Genomic DNA, 15,506 nt, shown 5'->3' on the forward strand with positions numbered 1-15,506 from the left:
AGCTTATTAAGATTTTTATTTAAAAAAATGAGTTTTAAATTAAAAAAAGAGCTTTTGAAATATTTCAAAAAAAAGCTTGAAAAAGGGAGAAGAGATTGGGAAAAAATTTTACTTCTCTGAAAAATTTTATTTTTCCTTTGGAAATTAAATTTTTCTGAAATCTCTTGGCTTTTCGCATTTCCGAGAAACCTTTTGGCTTTCCGAATTCTGGAAATATTTTGACCTTTCACATTCCGATTTTTTTGTCTTTTCATTTTCTCGAAACTGTTGGCTTTCCGTATTCCGAAAAAACCATTGGGATTCCGAAATTTTTGGACCGTTCGTATTCTAAATGCGTTCGAGGTAAATTAAAAATTTTAAAAAATTTCCTGAAAGTTAGTGGAAAAATAGACAAAGGTTATTTTAAAATTTTGAAAAATATGGGGTTGGTGTTTGGCATGTGGTGTATCCATTCGGGCGCCCCTGACCATTTAAATTCCTTTAAAAATATATTTTTGACCGAGGAAATTGAAAAATCCATTAAAATTATAAATTTTCATTGGAATTAAGAATTGTCGGGCGGAATTGGAAATTTCGTGAATGATGGGGTTCTCAAGAAAAATTAGGGATTTTCTAGAAATTATTTTTAGAAATCCTTGGAAATTGATATTTTGAAAATATCAATGGTATTTTGGCAAATCGAATTGCTAAAAATTTTATGGAAAAATATAGGTTTGGAATGCGATAAGATAGGTTTGGTGGAATTCTAAATTATCGTATTTTAAGGCCCTATAAAATTAGGGAAATTTTAGAAAAAATCATGATAATTCTTTTTCTGGAGAATTTAATATTTTTGAGTGTTATTTAATGTTGAAGTACATTTTCACGTGCTGACATTAGATAGATTCGGGTTATTGGCATATTATTAATATGATTATGTATTAGTAGATATTTCTATTTGGATTTATTCTAAACAATGTTTTCATGATTTTTTACCATTGTTTAGTCATTTTTTTTGGACATGTTCCTTAATTTCTTTTGATGGCTAGGATCTGCGTTCAAAGTGTGTCTCACCTTTGACACTTTTCCATGATAATTTATTTTACACTTGTTTATAGTGTGGTCTATGCTTAATTTCCTAAGCCTAAGATAAATTCTATCATGGGATAGTTGATCGGTTTGTTTTGGTGGATTTTATTGGATGTTTTCCAAGTTTTATATAGACTCATTAGGTTTTGCATAGATCACTTGTGTCTAGGGGTTTTTAATGAGTGCTACACACATGTGTTTCACTTGCTTACTTTGGAGTTTTGCTTGAACGACACCACGTTCACATACTCCGGATTGATGAGTTGGCCACCCACCAATTTTAATGCTTCTTTTGGCATGATTAATGACCATTAGATGGCATGCATTAATTTTAATGATCAACTATGGTTTTCATGGATTTGAGGAGCTTCTATGCTTTTATCCATGGTTTTATAAGGATATTTGGATCTTTTGGATAATATCATGTGCTTTGAAGGTAGCATTTGCCTTCGTTTTTTGCACATAATTTTGGACTATGTTCCTCGTACTTTTGTATATATTCCAACTTGGATACCTAGTTGCTTAAATATCTAGGTGAGTTATTTTTCTACCCTAACTTTATTGTGTTTTGGGTAGTTATTATTAGAAAGGCGCCAATAATTTAAATCCTTTTCTAATGATGTACTCGGAAAGAGCTATTCCTTGATGTGGTCTCAGGTATATAGAGACAGGTTTTAGTATGTGAAAGTCTAGGGGATAAGGCCATTTTATTCCTTTTATACACGATTTTATTCATATTTCTTAGACGGCATACTAGGGAGTTTCAAATTGTTAAGGTATGTATGAGTGGTGATATGCTAGCGATTCCTCGTATATATTATCTTATGGGATAATTTGGGCTCAAGATTGTTGCTTTGCTTGCATCACTTGGCATGTTGACCTCAACATTCAAAGACAATCTCATTTTTTGACTTCACTTGAAGTTGTAGTGTAGGCATTCTTTAGATAAACTTCTTTTATCTATAGCCTATATGTTTTGATGAGTGTAATCTCGTCGGCATATTCATTTGTTAAAATCTCTTTCTTTAGAGTTCAACAAGATTATCTTGTTGTGTTCGGATAAGGAAATTTGGATTCTTCCTTTGTTGGCATTTCTTTCTCTAGTTCCGTACTTTAGGTGATTTATATAGTCAACTTGATGGTTTACGGATGAACATATGTGACTCATCGAGATGTTGATGACTCTCTATGTTGATATGGATAACTCGGGACACCGATAATTCCATGTGCAAATGTGGGTACGTCGGGCCACCGATGAATCCCTAGTTCTTGCCATTAATGCCATGTTTTTCTACTTTATTCCGAATGGTTTACAAAACGAGGAAACTACTTTAAGTATGAATTCCTTTGATCATCCGCCGCAGTAATCTAATGGGCAAATAGAGCGTATGAATCAGACTATAGAGGATATGCTTCGTGCATATGTCTCTGGAAAAGCATCAAATTGGAAAAAATATCTTCTAATGATGGAATTTGCCTATAATAGTTTTAAACATACAGCTATTGGTTTTAGTCCGTTCATGCTTATGTATGGGTATCAACCCATGGCACTATACTCTTTTGGAGACTTCTCTATTGAATTCCAATTTAACTGCCGTAATCTTCATTTAAGAGCAATAACTTAGTGATTAGGATTTCAGAATCACGACCTTAAACAAACTTGCAGCCTTTTCCAAAATAATGGAATGGTACTTTGGAATAAAATATAAATTTTGATACTTAAATTTTTTGTAGTTCTTTATATTTTTTAGTGAGAGAAATTAGCAAATAATGAATTTCTTAAGAGGCCCTCCAAATGACCACAAAAATATCCTAATGAGTATGAGGGAAGCTCTTGACGACGGCGGAGGGAGTGATCGACAACATTCACTATGTGCCAACCATTACGGTGGAGATATTAAAAAGCTTCTACTAACCTTTGAGAAAAGTAAGGGTATGAACATAAGCCATCTGGGACTGAGAGATCAATGGGATCAACTGGCTTGGTGGGCTTGAAAAGATGCAGGGGAGAAGAGAGCTTGAGCTCTTGCAAGCACAAACACACACACATAAACCTTAGAAGAGAACACACAAGGTGAGAGGCTGAAAATTCTTCTTCTTCTTCACCCAACAAAAGAGGTCTACAAAGTAGATAAAGTGAATAGCACACATAATAGATTATATACAAGAAGTCCATAATGTGAACACACTAAAAGTGGAGTGGGTAGGTGTGGACTAGTCGTTGTAGTCCAGCTATAGGCTTTGAAGCTCTCCCTCTCCCCTTCATTCTCTTTATTCATGAGCTGGCGTTGAGCTTGAGGGGAAGTGTTGAGATGTCAAGCTCAAAATGAGCTTACACTCACGAGGCACCTGCATGACCGTTTGACATTTACACAACTGACGGTACACAACTGACGGGTTTGGTAGCTGGACACAACACAAGAGAGAACAAGACACAAGAGAGCTATGGACAACAGAATTTTCTTCTATCTTCTTCTTCTCTACTCAACCAACATAAAGCACAGAGAACAAAAACGGAGGTTAGCAATGTTTTGATGTTGGTTATGTCCAATTCAGTTCTATAAGTTATGTTTTACTGTTGGTTATGTGCATTACTATTCATAAATAATAAAGTTAATAGTAAGATATGTTTTATTGTTGGTTAATAATAATAATATGTGCATTAATGTTGGTTAATAATATGTGTTAAGTTACACATATGTGTTAATAATCATGAGATAGTGATGTATCTAAGTGTTTCTAGTTTTTTTATCATGCAATTACACAGAATAGCAAGGAAAAAACATATAGATCTTTGGGTTGATGGGGGTCTATATATCAACGTGATCCTATTACACAATAATCTCCCTAATTCTCAGGACTAACATCATTTGTCAAGTATGTTTGTGAGGGTAATGCAGGGTTACAGGGTTATACTTGGAGACTTGCAACCCAAGTCCATGTTTCTACACAACAGATCATGAAACTTAATAGATCATTGTTGGTAAAACAAGAAGAGAACATTGTTTTGCAAGATGCTAAGCATAACATGGTAATGCAAAATGCCAATTTGATTAACCAGGTTAATGATTTACAAGCTAGCAATAAGAAGATGAAGACAATGCTAGAGAAGAATGTCACTTATGGACCCACAATGACACGGGAGGTACGTGAACGCCAAAAGTCATATAAATCTATGCACATGTTGGCAAAGAAAGGTGGACAATACAGGTGAAGGATCTATGCACAATGTGATAACATGCAAAAGATGTTTAGCAATCTAGAAAATGAAGTGAATCAAGGAATAGAAAAGGTACTCACTAAAGATGTTTAGCAATCTAGAAAATGAAGTGAATCAAGGAATAGAAAAGGTACTCACTAAAGATATGGTGAAGTTTGCGCTTCAATGACCAAAGTTTAAGTTAGTTGGTGATGAAGTTATCATACAATGCTTACAAGAGGTAAGTGATTCCTTCACATCAAATGATATGTAGGGAATATGTGATAAGGTAGGAATAAGTTCTCAGTCTTATGGCATGATATACAAACATTTAGATACAAGGTTTAAAAAAGTGTTGCAAAAGAAAAGGGTATTGCCTATTCCTAAACCATTTCATGTGGTGCAAGCACGACAATCATTAAACAGTAAGGTGGAACAATTAATTGGTGAGCCAATGCACTTATGTCACAGACATGTATACAAGTATGGGTCAAAGGAAGTGCCCTTTGTCTTGCATACAAATAACAATTTCGCATTAGAGATGTCTGCAAGTTAGAATCTCTAATGGTAAAATTTTACAGTATATCTGTTATACAGAATGTGGAGGCAAGCTAAAATTTGTTTTGGAGCTTGATGAAAGTGAGGTTATTAAAGGCCAAAAGTTAGAACGTGTTAGTCTAACTCTCATGAATAGAGCACTGGATCCTAACATCTTGCTTGGTCATCCTGATTACTTTAGTGTACAATCTGAGAATGAAATTTGGTGGCTTGCTGTATTTGAAGTACCAAAGGAAGATAATGAGATTTTGAAGATTTTCTTTAACTTGACAGAGATACCTAATACAGTGCAACATCAAAATCATGGTGAAAGTTTGCACGTGGAAGGTTATGGGTGAGTATCAAGTGGAATGGCACCTTGCTGGAGATCTCAAAACTTTTAAGTGCATGTTTAATGCAGCAAATGCAGAGTTTCCTTGCATATATTATATGTGGTCTAGAGAGAAAGGTAAGAATGGGAAGAAATAGGTAGAGAAGGGTATCCTACACGTGATCAATTTTTTTACCATGGGGGCCAAATGGTACGAGTAGATCCTAAGTGGGATCCTATTCTTGACATCCCATTGACAAGAGTACACTTTTGCACTTTGCATGCACTAGAGATAAATTGGTTTATGAATATGTATGTTTTGCTTATAAAATGCAGCCAGCTTCTGATGCCCAAGAAACATGTAAAAGGGTGGAAGAAGTATTATTTGGGATGGGTTTACATCGAGGCCAGGGAAGGATGAAAAAAATCCCGGAGCAAGCTGTAATTTAACTTGCAAGCCTTGCTTTGGCGGCTCAAAAGCAAGGAAATTGCTCTCTACACCACGAAATGAAAATGGAGAACTACTAGTACAACAACCAGAGAAATATGAAGTATGGAAAAAGTTACATATGGATGTTCTTGATCGAAGCAATGGAGAAAATACTAGAGTAGCAAAAGCAAATGTGTGGATTGCTCTTGACAAATTGGTAGTGTTTTTTCAAAAGATGACATTTGGACGAAATGATTCCAAGGAGTTTAAGGAGGTGATTGGTATATTCTATGTATCAGTTTTGTTGAAGCCTGGACTTCAAGTAGTATAACACATTACATAGTAAGTGTGGCATTACAATAAGTGTGACATTACAATTATTTTATATGGTTTTAGAGACTAACTATGATTATGTTATTTATTGATGTAGCATATATTGTATGCTCATGGTCCTTACTTTGTAAATGAAGGAAGTTTAGCGATATGGTCTACACAGGGCATGGAGCGATCACATTGGCAAGCACGATGTGCTTTCCAAAAGACAACTGCTCATGGAGGTGGACTCTATGATGTCAATCCAATGAAACAATTACTTCTATGGTGGTATAGAAAGATAGTAATAAGGTTGGAGGAGAAGAAACCTATGTCCAATGGATCACAGGCAATACACAGAGTCATATGTGAGGTTAGAAAGGCACGATTTGAGAATTCATCAAGTAGAGAGAAACATGCTGAATGGTTTGAGAACTCAAGAAAGAGAGGGAAGCAAGTGGAAAACCCGAGAGTTAAGTGTTTCAAATGAGCAAATGCAAGTTGAAACTCTGTAATTTTTTGTTGATATGCAAGTATTACTCTACTAAACCAAAATGCCTTTCACATAGAGCTTGTAAACCAATGTGATATATCACCCATAATCTCACTAACTATAACCATAATATTAAATGATTTTATGTGTGAGAGTATATGCATACTTGTGTGTGAACAGTTGTGTTATTTTTAAAGTTAACTAAACTATTACTTATAAGTTCTTATAAGTGGTGAGACATTTACATTTTATAGTCTTATAGCTTTCAAGGCATGGGGCATGCATCAGACGAAGTGCTAAGAGGAACCCGACTAAGACTCGTCCAACACAGTCCTAGGTCAATATACCAATGGAGACTGATAGTGAGCGCACTCAATCTGACAATCCGAGAGGCACTACTATAGGTACAACACATCCACATCTACCACGTCACAAGAAGCGTAGATAGAGACCAAGCAACACTGCTGCTCTTCGAGAAATAAGGAAGTATCAGAAAACTACAAACTTAATCATACCGAGGGCGCCATTGCAAGACTAGTAAATGAGATATTGCAAGATCTCCAACGAATGTCGCGTAATAGGTTCTATGCAAGACTTAGTTCTATAGTCAACAATGTGCAGCGATGGTCAGCCCAAGCATTGCTAGCTCTTCAAGAAGCAGTTGAGACATATTCGGTGGACCTCATGCATGATGGTGGTTAGTTGGTAGCTATTCATGCGAAGCGCATCACTCTTATGGACAAGGATTTGAGACTTGTACGAAGGATTCGTAATAATGGCGATGCCTTCAGTTTGAATATGGATAATATGATTTGAGTAAATCATATGATGCATTGTAAACCTGTGTTTCAATGTACTTGTAATCTATGAGAAGTGTTTTTAATATACAAGTACAATTTGATGTTTCTTTCTCAATATCTTGGGTGTTATTATCTTTTTCTCTCGTATAGTTTTTCAAGTTTATCGAAAGCATTATTTTTTTGTTCATAGGCCTCATATGGATTTAGGATTTTTCACACAACATGTATGCATGAAAGACTATAAGTGTATAAAATTTCAATGAATTTAGAAATTTTATCTTTACTAACAAAATATAATAAAAATTACTCTAAAAATTAGATTTCTTTAAACATGGAATGAAGTTCTAGAAACCCTAGGGAATTAGTGAGATGTTGCATCAGAGGGGGTCTTATAAATAAGGAAATTACTAAATATAATAAAAATTACTAAAATTTTTAAGAGTTATTTATTTTCATTCTATAAAAATATAAATATAAGTTATATTTTCAGTTTTTGAAGTTATAAATATAAGTTTAGAGTCTTTCGTTTTCATTCTATTCTTGTTTTATCTTCTTCAAGAGCATTGCTCGCACCAAGTAGAGTGCCAAGAGGGTTTATCCCGTGAAGGTCAGGCTCCCACCACCGCCCACACATCGCAAAACGTCGATGGAGACCCGGCACCATCGCTCTTCGAGAAATCATAAAGTATCAGAAGACGGTAGACCTTTTGATTTTGAGGAGACCTTTTCATCGCCTCGTTAGGGAGATTATGGATGATTTGAACGCGAACTGGCTATCTCGATGGCATCATTGGGTCGACAATAGTGAGGCTCCCACATGATGGATAGCAGTAGCTTTGGAAGCTCTTCATCAAGAGGCTGTTGAAGATTTTTTGGTGGATATATATGGTGACACAGTGTACGCAGTAGTCCATGCCAAGAGAGTCACAAAGACATGCGGCTAGTTCTACGCATGCAAAAGTGAAGGGAATATTATGGTGATGAGCCATAGTTTAGGGTTTAGGAGAATCTCATGTATATTTCACAATGTAATCTCATCTGATCACAATGTAAATGCTTTACTTAATGAAAATAAATTTTTTTGATCCTTGCCAAGTGTCTACTTGATTATATCTAGCAATCATAATTGTATTATGATTTTAATTTTAAATTAATGATTAAATATTATTTGTTCATCGCACGAATACAACAAAACTTCAAAAATATATTTTTACTAATATAGAAATTGTTACATCATGACATAGAAGCAAGTACAAAAACCCTAAACTTCACGTCTCTTAATAGTACTAGGCTCAGCAGCGTTAGTAGGAGGTTTAAGCGAAGGAATTACAACAAAATTTCCTTCGAGCTCAAGCTGGATAGCATGAAGATCAATCTTCCCAGTAGAAAGGCCTAGGCCAACTAGTGAATGAATCTTCCCTCCACGCTGAGCTTCGAACAAATATAGGAGCTTGCAGCGCTTCACAAGCACCACCTTCTCTAAGCTTGATTTCACATGCATGGACTTGAATGCAGCACCCTTTGTTAAAGCCTTGATCTTCATGAGAGAGACTTATCCATCAGGGGAGAATACTTTATGAAAGACAATGATGTCTTGGAAGATTTTGCCAATGTACACCTTCAAAGCTGCATCTTGGACTCTTCCTCCGCCACCCCTTGTTCCACCAGCTCTTAATGCAAACTCATCGACATAGATAATTTCCTGAAGAAAATTTTGCATGCAAAAATAAAATATAAAAAATTATTCCAAAATACAATTACATGGAGAAAAATATTTTCAAATGAGATGAAATTGTCTGTGCGGGGCTGGGGACCACATATGTAATCTGGGATGCATCGGGGCCCTCCAGGCATGCCAGCTCGAAGGCCGGCGAGGATGTCCCTGAATTTGCCTTGATGCATCCCAGATTACATGTGCAAATTCAGGCCAGCCTTTAGCTGGCATGCCTGGAGGGCCCCGATGCATCCCAGATTACATGTGTGGGGTCCCCAGGCCCTTGAGGCCCCACACCAAAATTTTTCAGGAAGATTAAAATTTTTTTACGTACCTTCTTAGCCTCATCATTCTGTTTCCCATCCGGTACATCTAGGTTTGCCCCAGGGATTGCTCTATCACCATGTACAGGGTCCGAGAGGTCAATGCATGGTCGAGGTCCAAAGAGCTCCTCCTGCAACCTCTCAAATTTTGCATCTGAGATATCATACTCAGAAGTAGATTCTACAGCACTTCTTTTTGGATGTGGATGATTGCAGAGACATCATCCATGCTCGTGCCATCATATTGGCCAATCTCAGTTACTTGGGAGGGACATCCATAGTGCAAGTTTTGCATTCTCAATAGGATGGGCTGCCTGTTGGTGGATAGTCGACAAGTCCAAAGACAAGCTGCGTGCCTCCTCTTATTGCTAGTTCAAGACTATCACCTATGGCTCCTCTTCATAGGTGAGAAGAGGCACCACTGGCTCCTCATCATTCTCCTCTTAAAAATCAGAGCATAATATATAAATAGCAAACGAAATATCCCGCTCGATGAGATCGATTAGGTTTGTCTCCTCAAAAGTGAGGAGCACAGAGGTAGATCGGAAGGGGGGGGGAAGGGGGGGGAACATGTGCAAGTGCTCTTTGCACAACCTTCCTATGGTTGTCACCACTCTTCATGGAGAAGAGGAACTCTAGGGGTATCCACCGAGTAGTGGATTCAGGGATAAAAAATGTGATATCATCACATCCCGCCGCGCAAAAAATGCAAGCACTGAGCTATCGGGCTTTAGAGTCCTAAATATATTCTCTAGCTCAATACTATAACAAAACCTAGGGTAAATATGGTCCCACATCTAACCGTAACAGGTTTCACTCATCCACTGTGCGAACGAATCATGATGAGAAGCCACTGAAGGCGTAAAGGAAGAAACAAGCAAGGTGGATAGAAAGTGAGAGATAGAGAATGCAATAGAAGGGAATGAAAATAACCCCTACTTATACTTATAAATATAAATTTATATATTATTTGATTAAAACTTTAATAAAGTAATATATATTTTATTAAAATTTTAATGGAGTAATATTTATTTCATTAAAACTCTAAGAGCTCCAATACATCCTGCATGAGGAGGTACTCCACCCCTTCAATGGTGACTTTGGGTTTCGTGAGGCTGGATGGATGCAATTTATACTTATGTTTATTATTGTACTTCAAATATCTATAAACTTATATTTATTTTAATACCTTATGTTTATACTTTAGTAAATAAATGATACTTAAATAAAATATAATAAATAATAAATCATACTTCTATTTCTTGTTACATATTATTATTATTATTATTATATTATTTACAAAGTTACTTATATTATTATTTATACTTAAATATATACTTAAAGTTATATTAATTTTTATACTTATATCCATAGACTCAATATTAATGACACTTCATTAAAATATAAGAAATCATAAATCATATTTATTTTTCTAGGATAATTAATTATATTATTGTTTACACTTAAATATATATTTATACTTATATTTACAATACTTATACTTATCTTTATTTTCTTACATATTAATAGGTTCGAAACAAAGTAGACTTAAAAAAACCACTACAATTTATGAAAATGAAATAGAATTAAATTTACAACACTTTTAGAGAAACAATTTTTAATATTCACTTGGAAGAATAATAATTACATAGACTCTACAATTTCAAGGATGTGTGGAGCAACACACTGCTTGCATGTGTTTTGCGATGTTCACTTCGACTCCCAACCTTCCTACCATCCAACTTGAAATAAAAATTACAAGGGGGATCATTGGACATGAGTTAGATTTCCTGCCTCAGAAAACTAAGGGGCCAATGGCTTTCTACATTAATGCTAAAAGGGTCATGACCCTCCCAAAGAATATTCACATCAATGAGTGCTGAATGCATGCCATCTCGCATGTCTTGGTCCAAGCTAAGCCACTCCCCTCGTAGAAGTTGCCACCTCCTATACTATACTTGAAAAGCGAATGCACAAAGTTTGTCTTGCAATGAAGTATCTATCATAAAAACAACAAACCAACATAAAAACAACAAATCAACAATCGACAACAAACACAACAAACATAAAAACATAAAAACAACAACAACAATCAACGATCGATGTCTTGCAATGAAGTACTTATGGATAAAAACAATAAACAATCAACAACACTGTATTCTTACCTAAAGGTAACATCTGACACAGTGATTCTGCACTCAATGATATCATCATGGTGAGTTCTCTTGAGATGCCATGACTCACCTATAGTAACTGAGTCATCCAATCCTCAGCACTTGCATTGATACATAATCTTAGTTTTCTTTACTAATTCATAGGATCCAAACAAATGTGCAAACAAACTACAAACCAACTTAGATACACATCTCTAGAGCCTGTGGAGGGTTTCATGGCAGCATGAACATCAGTTTTTATCTTTACCCTACATGCTTCTGACATGTGTAAGCTAGGATTATACCATTCTTGGCTAGACAACGATGGTAGTGGAATGTACTCCAAACTATGTCTCTCCACAACATATGTGGAATTAAAAAAGTAAACATTCTGAGATGCCAATTCGCTTGCACTCTTGTTATCATAGATCAAGGCACCTATCTCTGCACATGTAAAACATTTAGCATTCCACTTAAGCACTCTACATTTTGCCATTCACGGTAGAGTTGATGGATATAAAGCTGCAAGCAACAAACATGCTTGTATTAAAACAACAAGAACACAAAGCACAGAGATATAAACTTACTGTTAGGCTTATGTCTCACACTGAAGTTATCATGATGCACTCGAATCTCTTTGTTCATATAAACATGCTGAATGAAAGCCTCTATTATTGTACCATTGGTGCGTCTCTTGAACTCTATGATTCTACCTTTCCATTGTTTGTTGGGGTCTGTTACATCTTTGAGCTTGACCTTGAAACTCCCACAAGTACTTGGTCTAATTAAAATCCAATTTAACTTACTATATTGATCAGGGATCCAATTACCTTCATCATCTCTCCTATTAAACACCTCCACTATGTGAATATTATTGATATTCCTCCTCCTTGAAGACATCTACAATAAAAAACAAAGAACCAAATTAACACAGTTAGACTACATGAGTAATAAATATCTATGTTAAGATTGTAAGCAACAAATAAACATTATAATAACAACAAGAAATAAACATTATAATAACAACAAGAGATAAACAGCAACCTATTGCTTTGATTCACACAACCTTGTTGCTTACAACCTATGAAAATGAACATAAACACATCAAGACAAAATATAAACAAACCCTGAACCTATGATCAGTACTTACAAGTATTTTATACCACTTAAAATCAAGATAGGTATCTGTGGTAGAGAGAAGATTATAAGCAACAAATAAAGATTAAAACAACATGAAATAAACATCAACTTACTGCTTTGATTTGCACAATCTTGTTGCTCACAACCTTTCTCCTTTGAAAATAAACAACACATCAAGACAAAACATAAACAAACCTATCTTACATCAAGACAAAACATAGAAAATTCCTAAACATATGATCATTAGTCTCATAAGAATTTGATGCCACTTCAGATCAAGATAGCTATTTGTGGCGAAAAGAAGAGAAAGTTCATGTGAGAAAACGTACATAACTCAAAGAGGTTTTGTCCAAATGAGATGAAATTTTATAAGGAGAGAGCTGCGGTGGAGAACAACATACCTGTAAAATTTTGTGAAGAAAGAACTAGAGTTGCAAAAGATATGAAAAAATTAAATTCTGCTAAAAAAGGGGGAAAATGAAAAGGTAGTGAAATGAAAAAGAAGGGAAAGTAACAAGTTGAACATAAAAAAAGGAAAAATTTTAAATTCGATTTTCAAACTTCCATGTGCTGACCACAAGGTACATCTGACATGAAAGATGTGGAATCTGACATGAAAGATATGGAATCTGACATGAAATCTGGCATTTCTCTATTTTTTAAAGATATGGGCTCTATTATTTTATTTTCTTAAGAGATTTGGGCAAATATATGACAAAAAGATTCATGTTACATGGATCTAGAATCCCAGTTCTCTCATTGGTCAGGCTAAACTTTTTTTATTCACTTCTTAATGGGAAAAATGGAGAGTCCATATTTTTCCTAATGTTTACAGTTGAGCGTGCCAAGTAAGAAGGTGCCATCATGGAAATTTTCATCTATCCCCAGAATGGTCCTATCCACTGGAGCTTCAGTTTTCTGGGGCTGCAGACCCATAAGAGACTGAAATAACAGGATTGGATCTTCTTCCTCAAACATGCAGAACTTGGAGAGGTGGTCGACCCACTTCTTCCTTCTTTTTTGGATGACTGTGGTGACAAAGAAACTCTTGAAGCGTGCTTCATCTAGCACAAGGACCTAGTCTGGGCAATGCTATAGGGACTCTTCCAAGCTTAACTTTTCTACAATGGCAATGCAGAGACTTGGTACTAGGAATTTCATTGGTATGACTACCTCTGTGCCATATACTAGTTTGAATGGGATCATTCTGGTCGAGATCTTGTAGGCTATGTGGAATGCCCATAAAGTTGAATACATCTTTTCATCCCAGTCATTGAAAGAGAATGTGGGGGAGAGGGAGAGCTTCAAACTCTAGCAAGCAAACACACACACACACAAGAAAGAGCAAGACACAAGAGAGAGATGGATGGCTGAATTTTATTCTATCTTCTTCTTCTCTAATCAACCAACATAACATAAAGATAATGATACACACTATATGGGTTAGTACTCAATTACTACAACATACAAGAGTCGGTCCATAACGTGAACTCGACTAAATGAGCTAGTGCTATAACTATGCCAGTCTCTAGTAATCCAAAACGGCTGTCACATAGCCTGTCATCCCACTGGCCGCATATCACCCATAATCTCACCAACCATGCCAGTGGTGTAGATGTGAAAGCTATCACCCAAGCGGGTCATCAATGTCTGATGTAGCACTAGTTGAGCTCGATATCTCAACACTCTATTAAATTTGTAACAATGTGATGAGCTATGGTGGATCAAATGCTAGAATCAACATCATTAACAAAGAGATTAGATGATGATTAAGATGAGATTAGTGAGCAATTAACTGATAGCTTAATGTAGGCATGGATAATCAAAAACCAGCGAGTTCTCATTAGGCCAATGCCTCAATTCATAGAGTTTACATCCAAGCATCTAATCCCATTGATCTCTCCTTGATTCACTCCACCTCTTTTGCTTGATTCTCTCCACCTCTTCCAAGAATAATGTAGGCATGGATAATCAAAACCCAGCGAGTTCTCATTAAGCCAATGCCTCAATTTATAGAGTTTATATCCAAGCATCTAATCCCACTGATCTCTCCTTGATTCACTCCACCTCTTTTGCTTGATTCTCTCCACCTCTTCCCAGAATATCTCCACACATCCTAAATCTTCTCATGCTACCGTTGTCTTAGCCATTCAGCATGATTCTGCCTTCCCTGTGAGGAGACATATATTGATCGTCTCTGTTCAGCCTGCATCTCTCTTATTGCACATGACACAGTTGATTTAGACTGTTTGATCTTCACACGAGCCCTCACTTGAATCCGCCTATACCACCACTGACATAGTTGCTTCATGGGATTACTTTTCTTCACTCCTCCTCCATGTTGAGTGGCCCTTTGATAGACACAATGTGCTTGCCAATGAGATCTTTCCATGCCTTGGGTAGACCAAATCCCAAGGCTTCCAAACTCTTCCGCAAAAAAAGGTTCCATGTGCTAAAAATGCTCAACAATAAACAAGACATTTAGTATCGTACAATATATTTTGAACAACAATAAAAACTCAAAGCTGTAGGTATTCAAGTAATAACCATGTATTGTGTCAAGTTTGTCGCATCCCATGCCTTTTCATAGCTAGTGTAGAACTCTGTCACAACTGCCTCAAATTTCTCAACATCCCCATCTTCAAACCTTGCTTTTTGCAACAAAGGTGCTAGGCGATCAAGTGCCAACCACGCTTTGGCTTTTGCCACCCTTGCTTGTCTTGAAGAGCCTTCCTCCACACCTCAAAATCTGTACCCAGATGAGCTCTCTGGGTATGATTAGATAAGAACTTTCTGGCTTTTGCACCTCCAAAACATGGTTTGCTACTAGGAACATTTCCTGTCTTCCCTGATCTTCTCAAGTCCTTCTCAATCTTCACTTGACCACAATGTAAACCTGCATCTGAAAGCACTTGCTCTATTTTTTTAATAGTTCTTTCACTCTCTAATGTTGGTTTCATATTCCATGAAAATTCGATGTACATGTAGACTAGTTTCTCAATTATT

The sequence above is a fragment of the Cibotium barometz genome, chromosome 43 (assembly GCF_041138505.1).
Source record: "Cibotium barometz isolate CiBa-2024 chromosome 43, ASM4113850v1, whole genome shotgun sequence".
NCBI classification, from domain to species: domain Eukaryota; kingdom Viridiplantae; phylum Streptophyta; class Polypodiopsida; order Cyatheales; family Cibotiaceae; genus Cibotium; species Cibotium barometz.